Raw genomic sequence first — 15,091 nt, 5'->3', positions numbered from 1 at the left:
AGAGCTTCTGCACAGCAAAAGAAACTACCATCAGAGTGAACAGGCAACCTACAGAATGGGAGAAAATTTTTACAATCTACCTATCTGACAAAGGGCTAATATCCAGAATCTACAAAGAACTTAAACAAATTTACAAGAAAAAAAATCAAACAACCACATCAAAAAGTGGGTGAAGGATATGAACAGACACTTCTCAAAAGAAGACATATATGCAGCAAACAGACACATGAAAAAATTCTCATCATCACTGGCCATCACAGAAATGCAAATCAAAACCACAATGAGATACCATCTCACACCAGTTAGAATGGCCATCATTAAAAAGTCAGGAAACAACAAGTGCTGGAGAGGATGTGGAGAAATAGGAACACTTTTACACTGTTGGTGGGACTGTAAACTAGTTCAACCATTGTGGAAGTTGGTGTGGTGATTCCTCAGGGATCTAGAACTAGAAATACCATTTGACCCAGCCATCCCATTACTGGGTATATACTCAAAGGATTATAAATCATGCTGCTATAAAGACACATGCACACATATGTTTATTGCAGCACTATTCACAATAGCAAAGACTTGGAACCAACCCAAATGTCCAACAATGATAGACTGGATAAAGAAAATGTGACACATATACACCATGGAATACTATGCAGTAATAAAAAAGGATGAGTTCATGTCCTTTGTAGGGACATGGATGAAGCTGGAAACCATCATTCTGAGCAAACTATCACAAGGACAGAAAACCAAACACTGCATGTTCTCACTCATAGGTGGGAATCGAACAATGAGAACACTTGGACACAGGGTGGGGAACATCATACACTGGGGCCTGTCGTGGGGTGAGAGGAAGGGGGAGGGGGGAGGGATAGGATTAAGATAAATACCTAATGTAAATGACGAGTTAATGGGTGCAGCACACCAACATGGCACATGTATACATATGTAACAAACCTGCACGTTGTGCACATGTACCCTAGAACTTAAAGTATAATAAAAAAACATAGCAAAAAGTTTGAACAGGCACTTCTCAAAAGAGAAAATCTAAGTGGCCAAAAAGTAAATGAAAGGTGCTCAATGCATTAGTCACTAGGAAAGTACACATTAAACTACAATGAGACTTGTTACCATATACCTACAGAATGGCTAAAATTTAAAAGACTAACAATATCAAATGTTGACAGACATATAGGGGAACTAGAACTCTGTTCATTAAGTGAACTACTTTGAAAAATGTTTTGGCAATATCTCCCACAGTAAACAAACGCCTACCCTACCCAGAATTCCACATGCCACTAGTAGGAATGTGTATATATAATATATATGTGAAATGACTTTCTATGTCCATCAGGAATGGTATGGCATCTACTGGGTGCCAACACTTTGCAGAGCTGAAATAATGCCCTCCAAGATACGTTGTATGCTGTAATTCATCATTCGGTATATGGTATTGTTTACCCATGGTTAGAAGACATATGTCCGGACATCAAACAAGGGAAATGGGAGTGGCTCCTGTCACTATTACCCCTAAAAATTCAATAGCAAAATTTTACAACTTTTGAACCATGCCCCAAAGAGTTAAAGAAACCAGTGACTAAGAGAAATTCTTGAATTTACAGGATGGCAGATAAAAAACAAAACAATTTGTTGAAACTCTGAAATTCCCTCAGCTTGTAAGATAACAAAAGTGGCTGAAATCAGTTAGAACCAATATACCAACTGGAGTCTGCACAGAACAAGCTTACTGACATCACAGTCTGAACTTCCACCACATGTGTCATACTAATATCCCCTGAATTTGCACATGTAATCCATGAAATAGCATGAAGAAATAACTGCGTATGTCCTAGGACTTTCTAGACCTCCCCTTTTCTGTCACCAGTCATCTACTAATCCTAGAATCCACCACCTAAATCTTTCCTAATAAAATTACTACCTAAAATCCAGCACAGGGAGATAGATTTTAGCTGGACTCCAGTCTCGTTGGTCAACCTACAATAAAAAGCTTTTCTTTTCTCAAAAACCTGGTGTCATAGTTTTGGCTTCTAACCAATTGTGTAGTAAGCCCTTTTGCTTGGTAACAATTTGACCTCTGCTGGTTCAAAGATCTTAGTGCCTAGGAGATGTATGTGTCCACCAGGGTACATAAAAATGGTCTTATTAAAATAGAAGCTGAGACTGCCACCTGGCCACCTTGGGTTCCTCATGCCACTACATTGGGCAAACAATAAAGTTAGTGACTGAGGTGATTCATCCCGACTATCAAGTGGAAATTGAGTTCCTACTCTGCAACGAGGCAAGGAGGAGTGTTGTATTTATTTTCTATTGTTGCATAACAAATTACCATAAATTTAGTGGCTAAAAACAGTACCCACTTTTATAGCTCACAGCTCCATAGATCAGAAGTCTGGCACTTTGTGGTTGAGTTCTCTTCCCAGGGTATCACAATGCTCAGAGAAACATCCCATAAATTGGTTCCAGATTGAGAAGGTATGGTGGATAAAGCGATGCTGCCTTGGGAAAATATCCAAATGTACATACGTTTCCCTGGTTGAAAAAATGCTTAGTGTGCTGTGGCTGTCAAATTTGTAGCAGAGAAACTGAAAAGGTTTTGTTGCTGTTGCAATAAACAACAGTTAGATCACAAAACAGGTTGAGAGTGTGGCTGATGAAGCAGAGAGCCTTGTTAGGAAACACAGGAATTATGTGTCTGCAGAGTGCTCCTTATACACAGGTTCAAAGCCTGTCTCAGCTATTTGCTTATTTTGTGATTAAAGAAGATACTGTCCCTCTCCAGACTCTAGTTTCATCGTCTAAAACAACGGCATAGTCAAACTAGGTCATTCCTCTGCCCTATTTGCATGTGACCTGCAAGGTGAGAATGGTTTTTACTTTTTTAAAAATGATTTAAAAAAAAAAAAGAATATGTGACAGGAATATGTGGTCCTGAAGTCTAAAATATTTACTTTCTGGATCTTTACAAAGAATGTTTGCCAACATCTGAACTGGATCAGTAGTTGCCATCGTGGACTTTTTTCTAAGGCAGAAAAGTACTAGTTTATATTAAACAAAATCTCATATGGAGCCCCAGAAAAACATAAAACAAATAGGTAGAACTGCTCTGGTTGAAGGGGTGAGAGGTTTTATTGGACTGTTTCCTCAGCTTCCCCCTAGTTCTCCTCACACCTAAGTCTCTCTTCAGAACCTTTGGGCTCTACAGAATGTGGGTTGAAAACATTGATTGTAGAAGGTCTCCAAGCTCTTCCAGTGTTAACATTTTGATATTGTTTTTCATATTGGCCAATGCTGCCAAGGAACACTTTGGTCTCCCAAGAGCTGAAATTGGTTTAATAATATAGCCCAATAATTATTAATGTGGCACAAGGGTGTGAACAACCACAGAGCTCCAACAAAATTACAGAACTGTGAACAAAGCAATTAGAACTTTGCCCTCTTTCCCCAAGAGTTTCTATTAGCTTCCTGAAAGCGTCCATTTTACCCCTAAAATCAGTCTTGCTGAAGCTGAAACCAACTCTAGATATAGACCTGTCTGATAAAAGAGACCAGTTTGGGCTTGTCTTTTCAGTTTGAAAAGCCTGCTTTTTAAGTGTAAAAAAATAAGCTTACACTTAATCTTTTCTGAAGGGTTTTAAAATGCAGAAACTAAGTTTAATGGGAAATTCTTCCTGGGCTGTGTAACAATTCACTCCTTGCCAAACCAGAGATAAATACCAGTTCCTCTGTTCATAGGGGCTTTCCTTTTTTGGTCTAAGGGGAGAAGTTATGCAGCCAGAGAGTTGTACAAAGGTGCGGTTCAACTGTCTTTCTGGCATATTCTTTGTGGAATCTGCCTCCAAGGTAATGGCCTATATCTCAAAGCTATAATCTACCCACTAAGCCAAAGACTCTTCTGTGCTGAAACCTAGGAGTGAGTGGGTGAAGTTGATTCTTCTTCTACATCCCTGTTTCATATCCTGGAGATTCTAATGCTCTCCCAAGAGTTCCATAAACTCCCAGGGGACTAATATTTTTACAATTACCTCTGGCTCTGACTTCCTGCCTCTATTCAACTCTATATAGGGTCGATGTTTCTCTATTTCCACCCTGGCATATTCTCAAACATAATTTCTATCAAAAGCCGTTACAAATTTCACCAGGATGACAGTATGAGGAGCCTCTCTTCCCTTAGGTCCCAGTCAAGAGTCTGCAAAACCACTCCCCAGAGAAATGTGCATAACTGATTGATACATATTTGGAAAGAGAGACAGAGACAGGGAGAAATATATAGTATATAGATGTATATTGTCTATCTATTTATCTACCTATCTGACTAACATCAACCATTTAAAGCGTCTGGAAGTTATCCTAAAGTCTTCTAGAAATAAATAAGCATTTACACAAGAAAATCTACTAAAACTCAGTAAGACAAGTGAGGCATTGCATTGGAGCCAATGTCCTCCCCAGAAGCTGAGCAGATGCCAGTGCCATGTTTCCTGTACAACCTGCAGAACCTTGAGCCAATCAAACCTCTTTTCTTTATATTAGGTTGGTGCAAAACTAGTTGTGGTTTTTGCCATTACTTTTAATAAAAGTGCATAAGAGAGCATTAAAGGTTGGAAAATTTAGAACATGGCCATGTGGCAGAGAAAAAAAGTTTTTCTGGAGAAGATTTTGGCCAGGCACAGTGGCTCATGCCTGTAATCCCAGCCCTTTGGGAGGCTGAGGCAGGTGGATCACCTGAGGTCAGCAGTTTGAGACCAGCCTGGCTAACATGGTGAAACCTCATCTCTACTAAAAATACAAAAATGAGCTGAGCATTGTGACAGGCACCTGTAATCCCAACTACTTGGGAGGCTGAGGCAGGAGAATCTCTTGAACTGTGGAGGTGGCGGTTACAGTGAGCCAAGATCGAGACATTGCACTCCAGCTGGGTGACAAGAGTGAAACTCTGCCTCAAAAAAAGAATTCAAGTGGGCTGTGAAGCAACCACTTGCTAGAGATATTTGCATAACTAAAAGACAGCCAAGTGCTAATAGACAAGACAATAGGGAAAAGGCCTCAAAGGTATTTCAGAGATCTTCATGGCAGGTCCTTCCACCATGGGCTCATATGCCTAGAAGGGAAGAATGGTTTTGTGGGCCAGGCCCTGGGCCCCACTGCCTTGCAGAGCCTCAGGACACTGCTTCCCACATCCTCGCCTCTCCAACTCCAGCCAGGGCTCAAAGGGGCCCCAGCATAGCTCAAACTGCCACTTTAAGAGAATACAAACCATAAGCCTTAGCAGCTTCCATGTGATGTTAAGCCTCCTGGTGCACAGAGAGCAAAAGTAAAGGCTTGGTGGCCTCCACCTAGATTTTAGAGGAGGTATAATAAAGCCTGGGTGCCCAGGCAGAATCCTGCTGCAAGGCAGGAGCCCCCACAGAGAACCTCCACTAGAGCAGTGTGAAGGGAAAGTGTGGGGTTGGATGTCCCACACAGAGTCTCTACTGGGGCACTACCAAGTGAAGCTGTGGGAAGGCAGCCTCTGTCCTCCAGACTCCAAAATGAAAGATCCACTGTCAGCTTGCACCCTGCATCTGGAAAAGCCAGAAGCACTCAACAACCTGTGAGAACAGCTGTGGGGGCTAAACCCTGCAAAGCCACAGGGGCAGAACCTTCCAAGGCCTTTGGAGTCCATCCCTCACAGAAGTGTGCCCTTGATGGGGGACATGAAGTCAAAGGAGATTATTTTGAAGCTTTACAATTTAATAACTGCCCTGCTGGGTTTTGAACTTTCATGGGAACTTTAACCCCTTTGTTTTGGCTGATTTCTTTCCTTTGGAATGAAAATGTTTACCCAATTCCTATACTTTCATTTTATCTTGAAAGTAAATAATTTGTTTTTGATTTTATAGGCTCATAAGTGGAAAGGACTTGCCTTGTCTCAAACTAGACTTTGGACTTTTTTTTTTTTTTTTTTGAGATGGAGTCTTGCTCTGTCGCCCAGGCTGGAGTGCAGTGGCGTGATCTTGGCTCACTGCAAGCTCTGCCTGCTGGGTTCACGCCATTCTCCAGCCTCAGCCTCACGAGTAGCTGGGACTACAGGCGCCCGCCACCATGCCCGGCTAATTTTTTGTATTTTTTAGTAGAGACATGGTTTCACTGTGTTAGCCAGGATGGTCTCGATCTCCTGACCTCGTGATCCACCCCCCTCGGCCTCCCAAAGTGCTGGGATTACAGGTGTGAGCCACCGCACCTGGCTGAGACTTTGAACTTTTGAGTTAAAGCTGGAATGAGTTAAAACTTTGGGGGACTGTTGGGAAGACATGATTGTATTTTGCAATATGAAAAGGATATGAAATTTGAAGGGGCCAGGGATAGAATGATGTAGTTTGGATATTTGTCCCTACCCAAATCTCATGTTGAAATGTAATCCCCGATGTTAGATGTGGATCTAGTGGGAGGTGTTTAGATCATGGGGATGGATTTCTCATAAATGACTTGGCTCATCCTTTTGGTGATAAGTGAGTTCTTACTCTGAGTCCATACAAGATCTGCTCATTTAAAAGTGTGTGGCACCTCCCCACCCCTACTCTCTCTCTTTCTTCTGCTCTGCCATGTGAAATATCTGCTCCCACTTTACCTTTTGCCATGAGTAAAAGCTCCCTGAGGCCTCCCCAGAAGCTGAGAAGATGCCAGTGCCATGTTTCCTGTACAGGCTGAAGTGAGACAAATAAATCTCTTCTCGTTGTGAATTACCCATTTACAAAGCATATTTTATATAGCAATGCAAGAACTGCCTGAAACAAGTATCTCACTGAGAAGGCCAGGCCACAAATTTTACTTATCCCTCACCCAACTCCAAAATGCAGAGATTAAATTCTTGGTGAATATGCCCTAAAGATCTGGGTTTCCCTTCCTTTTTCCACCCAGCCTTCATGCATAGGATAAAAGTTTTCCCCCAAGCATGGAATACCAATAATGCTGGGCCCCTGATCACCTTCATTCCAGCTCACTCAGAGTGCAGAAGTTTTACACTGAAAGAAGTAAGATAAGTAGACCAGAGGCTATTGCCCTACCAAATACCTAACATAGTGGATCAGAGATGTCTGTCCAGGGCAACATGCAGCCCATAAGAGCAGATAGCTCCAGATCTCTTCTCAAAGAAACTGACTTTTTGAAACAAAATGTGAGAAGTGTAAACCTAAGCTTCAAAACAATAGTTTCTCTGGATTAAGGGTGACAAGCTAAACCATACTCCAGCTGGTTCACTAGAGAGAACCAGAGGGAAAGACAGTTTAGAACCCTCCTGGTGTCAGAAAACATTCAAAGATGGGCACTGAAACTTACCCTTCCCCAAACTTAATTGGATCAAGCCATGGAACAATTTATGCCCCAGGGCATTTTTTTTTTTTTAAATAATAGAGCCATCAGCCTGCAATTAGTGCAGCCTAACATGGATTTCCCTATTCTTTCAAGTCTGTGAGTATTTGCTTTATGAATTTTGAAACTCTATTGCTGGGTACACACATATTGAAGACTTTTATATTTTCTTAGAGAATTGACCTATAATTACCTAGTATTTTTCTTTATTCCTAATAAGATTTCTTGCTTTGAATGCTACTTTGCTTTATATTATTAATAATATAATTATTCCCACTTTTTCATTAATGTCTGCATGGTATATCATTTTTAGCACTTTATTTTTAATCTGCTTTTGTTTAAATTAAGTTTCTTGTAGACAGTATAGGGTCTTGTTTCTTGCCCATTCTGACAATCTCTGAATTTTAATTTTAAAATTCAATATATTGATATTAAATGTGATATTAATATATTGAGTTAATATCTTCATCTTGTCAGCTCTTTTCTGACTTTAATTACTTTTACATCATTACATCCTTGCCTTTAGAGCATTAATGAAAACCTACTGCATATTGGGGAAAGATTTAGAAAGAAAAACTCCTATATGTACAAGAAAAACAGGAATAGTATGGAGTCCAGGCAACAGCTGTAAGAGGAGCAAGAGAAGACCATATCTATGATCCCCTAGGATACAATACCTGCCATATTACTTTTATTAATAACTGCAAAAAACACAATGCCTTTTGTACCAATTTAATATTTAGTTTATTTTTTTTCTTTCTGCTTCCTTATTTTTGTGACTTCTCTTGGGTTAGTTGAACATTGTTTATGATTTTATTTTATCTTCTTCCTTGGCTTATCCATTTATATCAATTAGAAGCCAAGACATAAGCAAGACTGGGTGGATTTATAAAGAAAAAGAGCTTTAATGGACTCACAGTTTCACATGGCTGGGAAGGCCTCACAATCATGGCAGAAGACAAAGGAGTAGCAAAGGCACATCTTACACGGCAACAGGCAAGAGGGCATGTGCAGGGAAACTTTTTTTATAAAGCCATCAGATCCCATGAAATTTATTCACTATCATGAAAGAATAGCATGGACAAAAACATGCCCCCATGATTCAATTACCTCCCACCAGTCCTTCCCACAACACAAGGGGATTATGGGAGCTACAATTCAAGATGAGATTTGGGTAGGGACACAACCAAGCCATATCAGGCACGCTACCTATGTGCACATTGGATTGAGGCAGATCCCCAGAGTCCCCACATATACCAGTGAGAAGCTGGAGGCAGTGGAACAATTTCCTCTGTTTCCCAGGAAACCACAGAGGAAGGCTCTTCAACAAACCCAGTGTATTCCCTTGGTTTAGAGAAGTCTAGGACAGCAGCAGAATTTCCCCTGTGTCCTCACAGGTGGTAAAGAAGCAGATGAGACAAAGTTTAACTTAAAGCGATCTATGGTTTAGAATAATATAGCGGTGACCTGCTTGACCCATGACTTGTCAACTGACTCTGTGGACCAAGATTCTTACCTGTTAAACTTATAATGGCATTACTTCTTGCACACAACTATGTTCCAGGCATCTAGCTAAGCACATTATATACATTAATCCCCCTAGCAACCCTGGGACATAGATCCTGGTGCCATCTGCATTTGACGGATGGAGAGATTGTGGCTTAACAAGGTTAAATAAGCTGCCTAAGATTTCACAGGTAGTGAGGGCAGGGCTGGAACTCAGCATAAGTCTTTACATTGATGAAGCTTACATTCTTAACTGCTAGAACTTAGTAACTCTACAGGGCCAGTGATAGGTTTTCTTTTCTTTACTTTTTGAGCTCCAGGGCATAATGTGTCTTTATACCCTACAGCTCAGAAACTTTAAAAAAAAAAAAAAAAGGAAAAGACACCATATTCCCTTCTATAACATTTCTCTAGCTTTTCTGATCTGGCTTAAAAACAAAATCATCCCTTCAAATAGTATCATATCAGATAAAACTAGTTTGAGTTACAAATAGAAGTCTTCGAGGTGTTTTTAATACCAAATATCACTGACTATCATAGCTGAAAGAATTTTTTAGATAATCTAGCCTAGAGATTCTCAAAGTATGGTCCCTAGACCAGCAGCAGCATCAACATGTGGGAAATGAATAGGAATGCAAATTCTCTGGCCCAACCCTAGACCTACTCAGTCATAAATACTGGATGTAGAATCTATCAATCTCTGTGTTTTTGCAAGCCTGCCAGCTTATTCTGATGTATGATAAAGTTTGAGAATCACTATTCTAGTTCAATACTAGAGACCCACTGTGCATCAAAATATGTGTCAAGAAATGAGCTTGGGAAGTTTTGCAGGAGACAGATCAAATTAAAAGATTTGAGCTTTAACCTGTATGTAATAAGGTTGGAGGAGCTTTTAAGCAGGGAAGGCATATTTGGATTGGTATTTTATTACTTATTATACATATTCATCTATTCACTGACTCACCAAATATTTATTGAGTGCCTATAAGTTGTGAGTCTTTGAGCTAATAAACTGAGCTCTTAATCTATCCGTAAAATTAGTTGGATTGATTGAGCAAGAATGAAAGAATAGGAGGCCAATAACAGGTTTATTGTAAAAGTTCACATGGGTGATGACAAAAGCTTGAACAATATGGCACTGGAGGAGTAAAATGATTAGTAGACACTTCGTACATTCCATGCACTTCTCTAAGGCTTTCATTTACACCCAATTTGGTATATGTCTTAGTCCATTCAGGATGCAGAAACAAAATATCCTGAACTAGGTACCTTATAAACCACAGACCTTCTTTTCTAAAACCTCTGGAGGCTGGGAAGTTCAAGATCAAGGCACTGACTGGTTTGGTGTCTGTCTAAGGCCCACTTTCTGGTTCAAGAGGGAGTCTTCCTGCTGCTTTCTCACACAGTGGAAGGTGCTAGCTAGCCCTCTGTAGTCTCTTTTCTAAGGACAGTAGTCCCATTTATGAGGGTTCCACCCTCATAACCTAATCACCCCCCAAAGGGACCACTTTCTAATACCGTCACCTTGGAAAAGATTCCAACCTATAAATTTTGGGATGACACAAAGGTTTGAACTATAGCAGTATGAGAAGGTGGAATAAGGCTAAAATGACCTTGAGATTACCCAACTGAGGCAATTGGTTAGAATATGGTGATATCATTAACCCAATTGGAAATAAGGAAAGAAGACCACATGAGGGGGTGGGATGACCAGATACTACATGGTATGGGAGCTTCATTAACCCAGTTGCAATGGCATGACCTCTGATGGGGCTCCATAGTGACTTGAGTCATTAGCACAGAAGGTAGTCCAAATCCATTGAAAATATTCTTAATGAATAGAAAAAAATCTTTACATTGAACTGAAATGCTGACTTTTTGTAGCTTCAACTCACTAGTCTTGTTTGACTAGCAACTCAGAATAAATCTAATTTGGATATTCCCTAAAGCTGAATTCCCAAAGACATGGCTATAAACCAAGTGTTTATACACTAATCCTGTTGACTTCTAGTATCATTTGCCTTCATTTCTGAGGATCTGCAATTTGGCAATGATCTGTTCACACCCTAATTGTTTCTTTTTCCATTACGTTCTTATTGACAGTTTCAATGATTAAAAATTGGACATTTTTATGTATCAAGAAAGCTTTCTGTTAACTCTAAAATCATCTCTTTTTGAAAAGTAAGTCATTATCCCCTGCTGTAGTCATCTTGTAAAATTCTCTTTTAATCAAGTGAAAATGAACAAACATAAACAAAACCCTATGCTTACCTTTATTGAATTGTAGGCTATTTCTTCATCATTTGGCCTCTTAACATAGATTTCTCTTAGGTGTTTTATTCACACCTAGAGGTCTGTGTTTTACTGTCTCAAAAAATATCATTATCACACATTTTTCTTACAAAGTAGCACAGTGGAGACCTCCAGGCTCCAGTTATCCTTCTAGCCCTAACATTTTTTACTGCACTCATCCTCCCTGGGCTAGAATAAAATCAACAGTTAAAGGTCTGCCCTTCAGATTCTCCCAGATCTATGAGTTGTTTCAGGTTTAAAGGCCAATTTTTACCATCTTGTTGTTGAGAGGCTACTGATAATACTGAATAGAATGCACATCTAGAAAACATCCATCACTCAGTGCTTTTTCTGCTTTTTAAAACAAATGTTATTTTCTGATATTAAAATCAACACATATTCGTAAGAAAAAAATGCAAAATAAATAAAAGAATACGGAAAAATATCAAGATAACCCCAAAACAAAGAGAAACAATTACTGCATTTTATTGCAGTCTCTTCCTGAATTTTTTCTATGCATATATTTTTACAGTTAAGGCCAGATATCTTTTCTTCTGCTTTTTAACTTTATATGGCACTGTATCTTTGCATTCAAATTAATATTTTAACATTATTTTTAAATAGCCACGAAATGGTTGATCATATGAATATGTCAAATTCTAGCTTAACAATTCCTGGACTTCTGGTCGTTTAGTTATTTTCCAGTGTTTTGGCTGAAAAACTGGTGAAATCAGAGAATCTGCTCCATACCTCTCTCCGAGTTTCTAGTGGTAACCGGCAATGCTTCACGTTCCTTGGCCTGCAGAGACATCACTCCGACGTCTTTCTCCATCTTCACAAGGTGCTCGTCTTCCCCAGTGTCGGTGTGTTCTTCTCTTTTTTATAGGCACTTTCATTGGATTTAGGGCCCACCTTGATCTAGTATAATCTCATCCACAATCTTGATTTAATTGCATCTGTGAAGATCCTATTTACAGATAGGGTCACATTCTGAAGTTCTGAGTGGATATGTTTTTTGGTTTTTATTGGGAGAGACACTATAAAAACCTATAACACAGGGGTTTTATTTCCTTAACCACAGCCGTCTGAATGCCAAGGAGACTATCTGGCATATGTTAAGTGTTTGCTAAATGTTAAACAAATTGAATTCCCTTTATTCAAAAATTAATTACAGCTGAGTGGTGACTGTTCCTTTACATGGCATTCGGTCTATATCTCCTTATAAGGCCTGCACTCGTTCATGTCATCTGCTGAGCCTTATAGGTGTATAGATTTAGGACCCCTGTTCATCAGGTTTATAGTACCTTTTTCTCCCACTGAAATGGGAAGAAAGGATGAGGGAAGTGGAGAAGGGAGTAATGCCCTGGGGTACTCAGGAAGGGCAATGCAAACCATAGCCAGCCAGCCTGGATTGGGATTCTGGCTCTGTGGCTAACTTAATGTGGGTCCCAACTGACTCAGTTTCTTCATCTGTAAAGTGGGAGTATAATAGTGTCTGTCACTTCGTTGTGAGGACTAACGAAATTGATTCTCATAAAGTGCATAATCAAAAAGTACAGAGCAAACTGCTAGAAAATTGTTAGCTAGCATCCAAATATCTTGATGCCCAAACTTAATCCAACCTCCAGGAATGCAATAGGAATCAGAAAGATAGGAAACCTACAACCACGTCTTTTCGACCTTCCAATTAGAAGAGCCAAATTATTTCTTATTAGACTTTGAGACAATCTCACACACTTAAACCAACATTTACATTTTTAAATGAGAACCACACCAGCCTGCTTCCTTGTAATAATTTCCAGATGAGGAAGAGATTTTCTTTTTAAGCTAAACATTTAATCATATTACAATCATATTTTAATTACTCTAGGGAAAGGATAAAGAAACTAGAGAGTGAATCTCTTGGATAATATATTTGTAGCTCCAGCTTGAAATTTTTTCCTTCTAGGTTACCAGCATCTCATTTTCTTTTCTCTCTTACTCCCACTTTGTCAATTATTAGCCTTACAAGCAATTTGGTAGAGGCTGAAAGGAAGAAGAAGATAATGATATTTGAATACCAGAACTTTCTCTTAAACAGTTTGCTAACGTTTTTCATTTGATGCTATAAAATGTATATTATTACTCTCATTTTACAAATGAATAAACTAAGACTTACAGATAAGTTGAGAAGTAGCTTGCCCACAGTTATCCAAATGTTATATGATGGAGCTATTTGATATAGCCAGTTTAACTTCAAAGTCTGCAATATTTATTATACAACACGATGTCCAGCAATTAAAATATAGTGTTATAAATGCAGTTACACACAGAGAGACATGCATACACCACCCCCCCTACACACACAACTCGGCATGCATTTTTGCCCCAGTACTTTGGCCCATTTAAATACAACCTCTGTTACTAAAATGACTTTAACAAATTGCCTTATATTTTAATAAAGATTAGAAATTACAGGAAAGGTTAGGAGACTTGCTAGCTTTGGTAATATTCACTTTGCAAAGAAGACAAGGCTCATTTGGGATTAGCACTTTTTCTCAAGGCAAAACCGCTATGCCTCATGGTCCAAAAGCCTTATCATATAAGCAGATTAATTTTAATAGGGCACATTGGCTCATATTGTTATTTTTATGCAAATATGTTTTGAATCACCACTTTAAAAGGGAACAATCTAATTTTCTTTTCCTTAAGCTTCTTTTTAATTTTCTCCATTCTGTAAACAAATGAGCTCGTATTGAATACTTGAAGGAATCAGAAAGAATAGGAAACCTAGAACCATGCCTTTTCAACCTTCCAATAAGGAAAAACAAATTATGTGACCAAAAATTGGCAAAAAAATATAGCCAAAGACTTACAAGTGATGGGATAACTGTCTGTAATATATGTCTTGTGGAAAAGTTGTTTACATTCATTCTCTGAGGCCTGCCAAAGATTGCAAAATAAGGATCCTAAGTCTTACTGGGATTCAGAGTCCTTATTTATCCATATATTTGTAGGAAATAAAAGTACAAATTTAATGAAAATGTCTCTATCCAACAATAAAGTGGGCTGCCTTGGGAAGTTTCCAAGTCCTGCCATTGAAGGTGACTGGGTCAGTTGTTTGAAAATGACCTGAAAGTGAAGCAAATACCCTTTAAAGGCATTCAAGGCCTCTCTGAGGTTTCTTCCAGCACCAAGGTTCTTCAATTCACACATCGATGGGTGTGCAGTCATCTATGCCAGATGGTGTTCTGTCACTTCACTTTCAACATCAGCCAATTGACCCTAGTGACTTGAGCCTCTCCACTGTCAACTCTCTAGATCAGGGACCCTACAGGCCATGGATCAAATCTAGACAACCACAAGTTTTAGTGCTGCCTATCAGCTAAGGATGGATTTTAACATTTTCAAATGGTCAGAAAAATTCAAAAGAGGGATGGTATTTCATGACATGTAAAAATTATATGAAATTCCATATCCAGTATCCAGAAAGTGTTATTGGAACACTCCGACATTCATTTGTTCATGTATTGCCAATGGCTACTTTTATGTTACAGCAGAAGAGTTGAATAGTTGTGACAGGTATCATATATCTGCAAAGCTGAAAATATTTGTTATCTGGGTCTTTTCAAAAAATGTTTGCTGATCCCTGCTTTAAAACACAAACCTATAAAGGCAGACATTGTGGTCTTTGTTGTTTGTCTTTGAAGCTTTACTATTCAGCACGTAGTGGCTTCAATGAATAAGTGAATGAAGGATGATCGTGTTCAAAATTTATAAAAAGTAGTTAAATCTGACTATAAACAGTTTCATCTTCTAGAGAGACCACCAAAAGCTTCTATCCTTCTTTCTAAACAAGCAGAGGTACATTGCATGCAAAAAGGAGATTCAACCAGAGCTAATATTGAAGTATCATGTACCTGTACAGCATAATGCCAAGCTTCTATTCTGATTG

The sequence above is a fragment of the Nomascus leucogenys genome, chromosome 14 (assembly GCF_006542625.1).
Source record: "Nomascus leucogenys isolate Asia chromosome 14, Asia_NLE_v1, whole genome shotgun sequence".
In the NCBI taxonomy this organism is placed as follows: domain Eukaryota; kingdom Metazoa; phylum Chordata; class Mammalia; order Primates; family Hylobatidae; genus Nomascus; species Nomascus leucogenys.
This window is presented reverse-complemented; position numbering follows the sequence as displayed.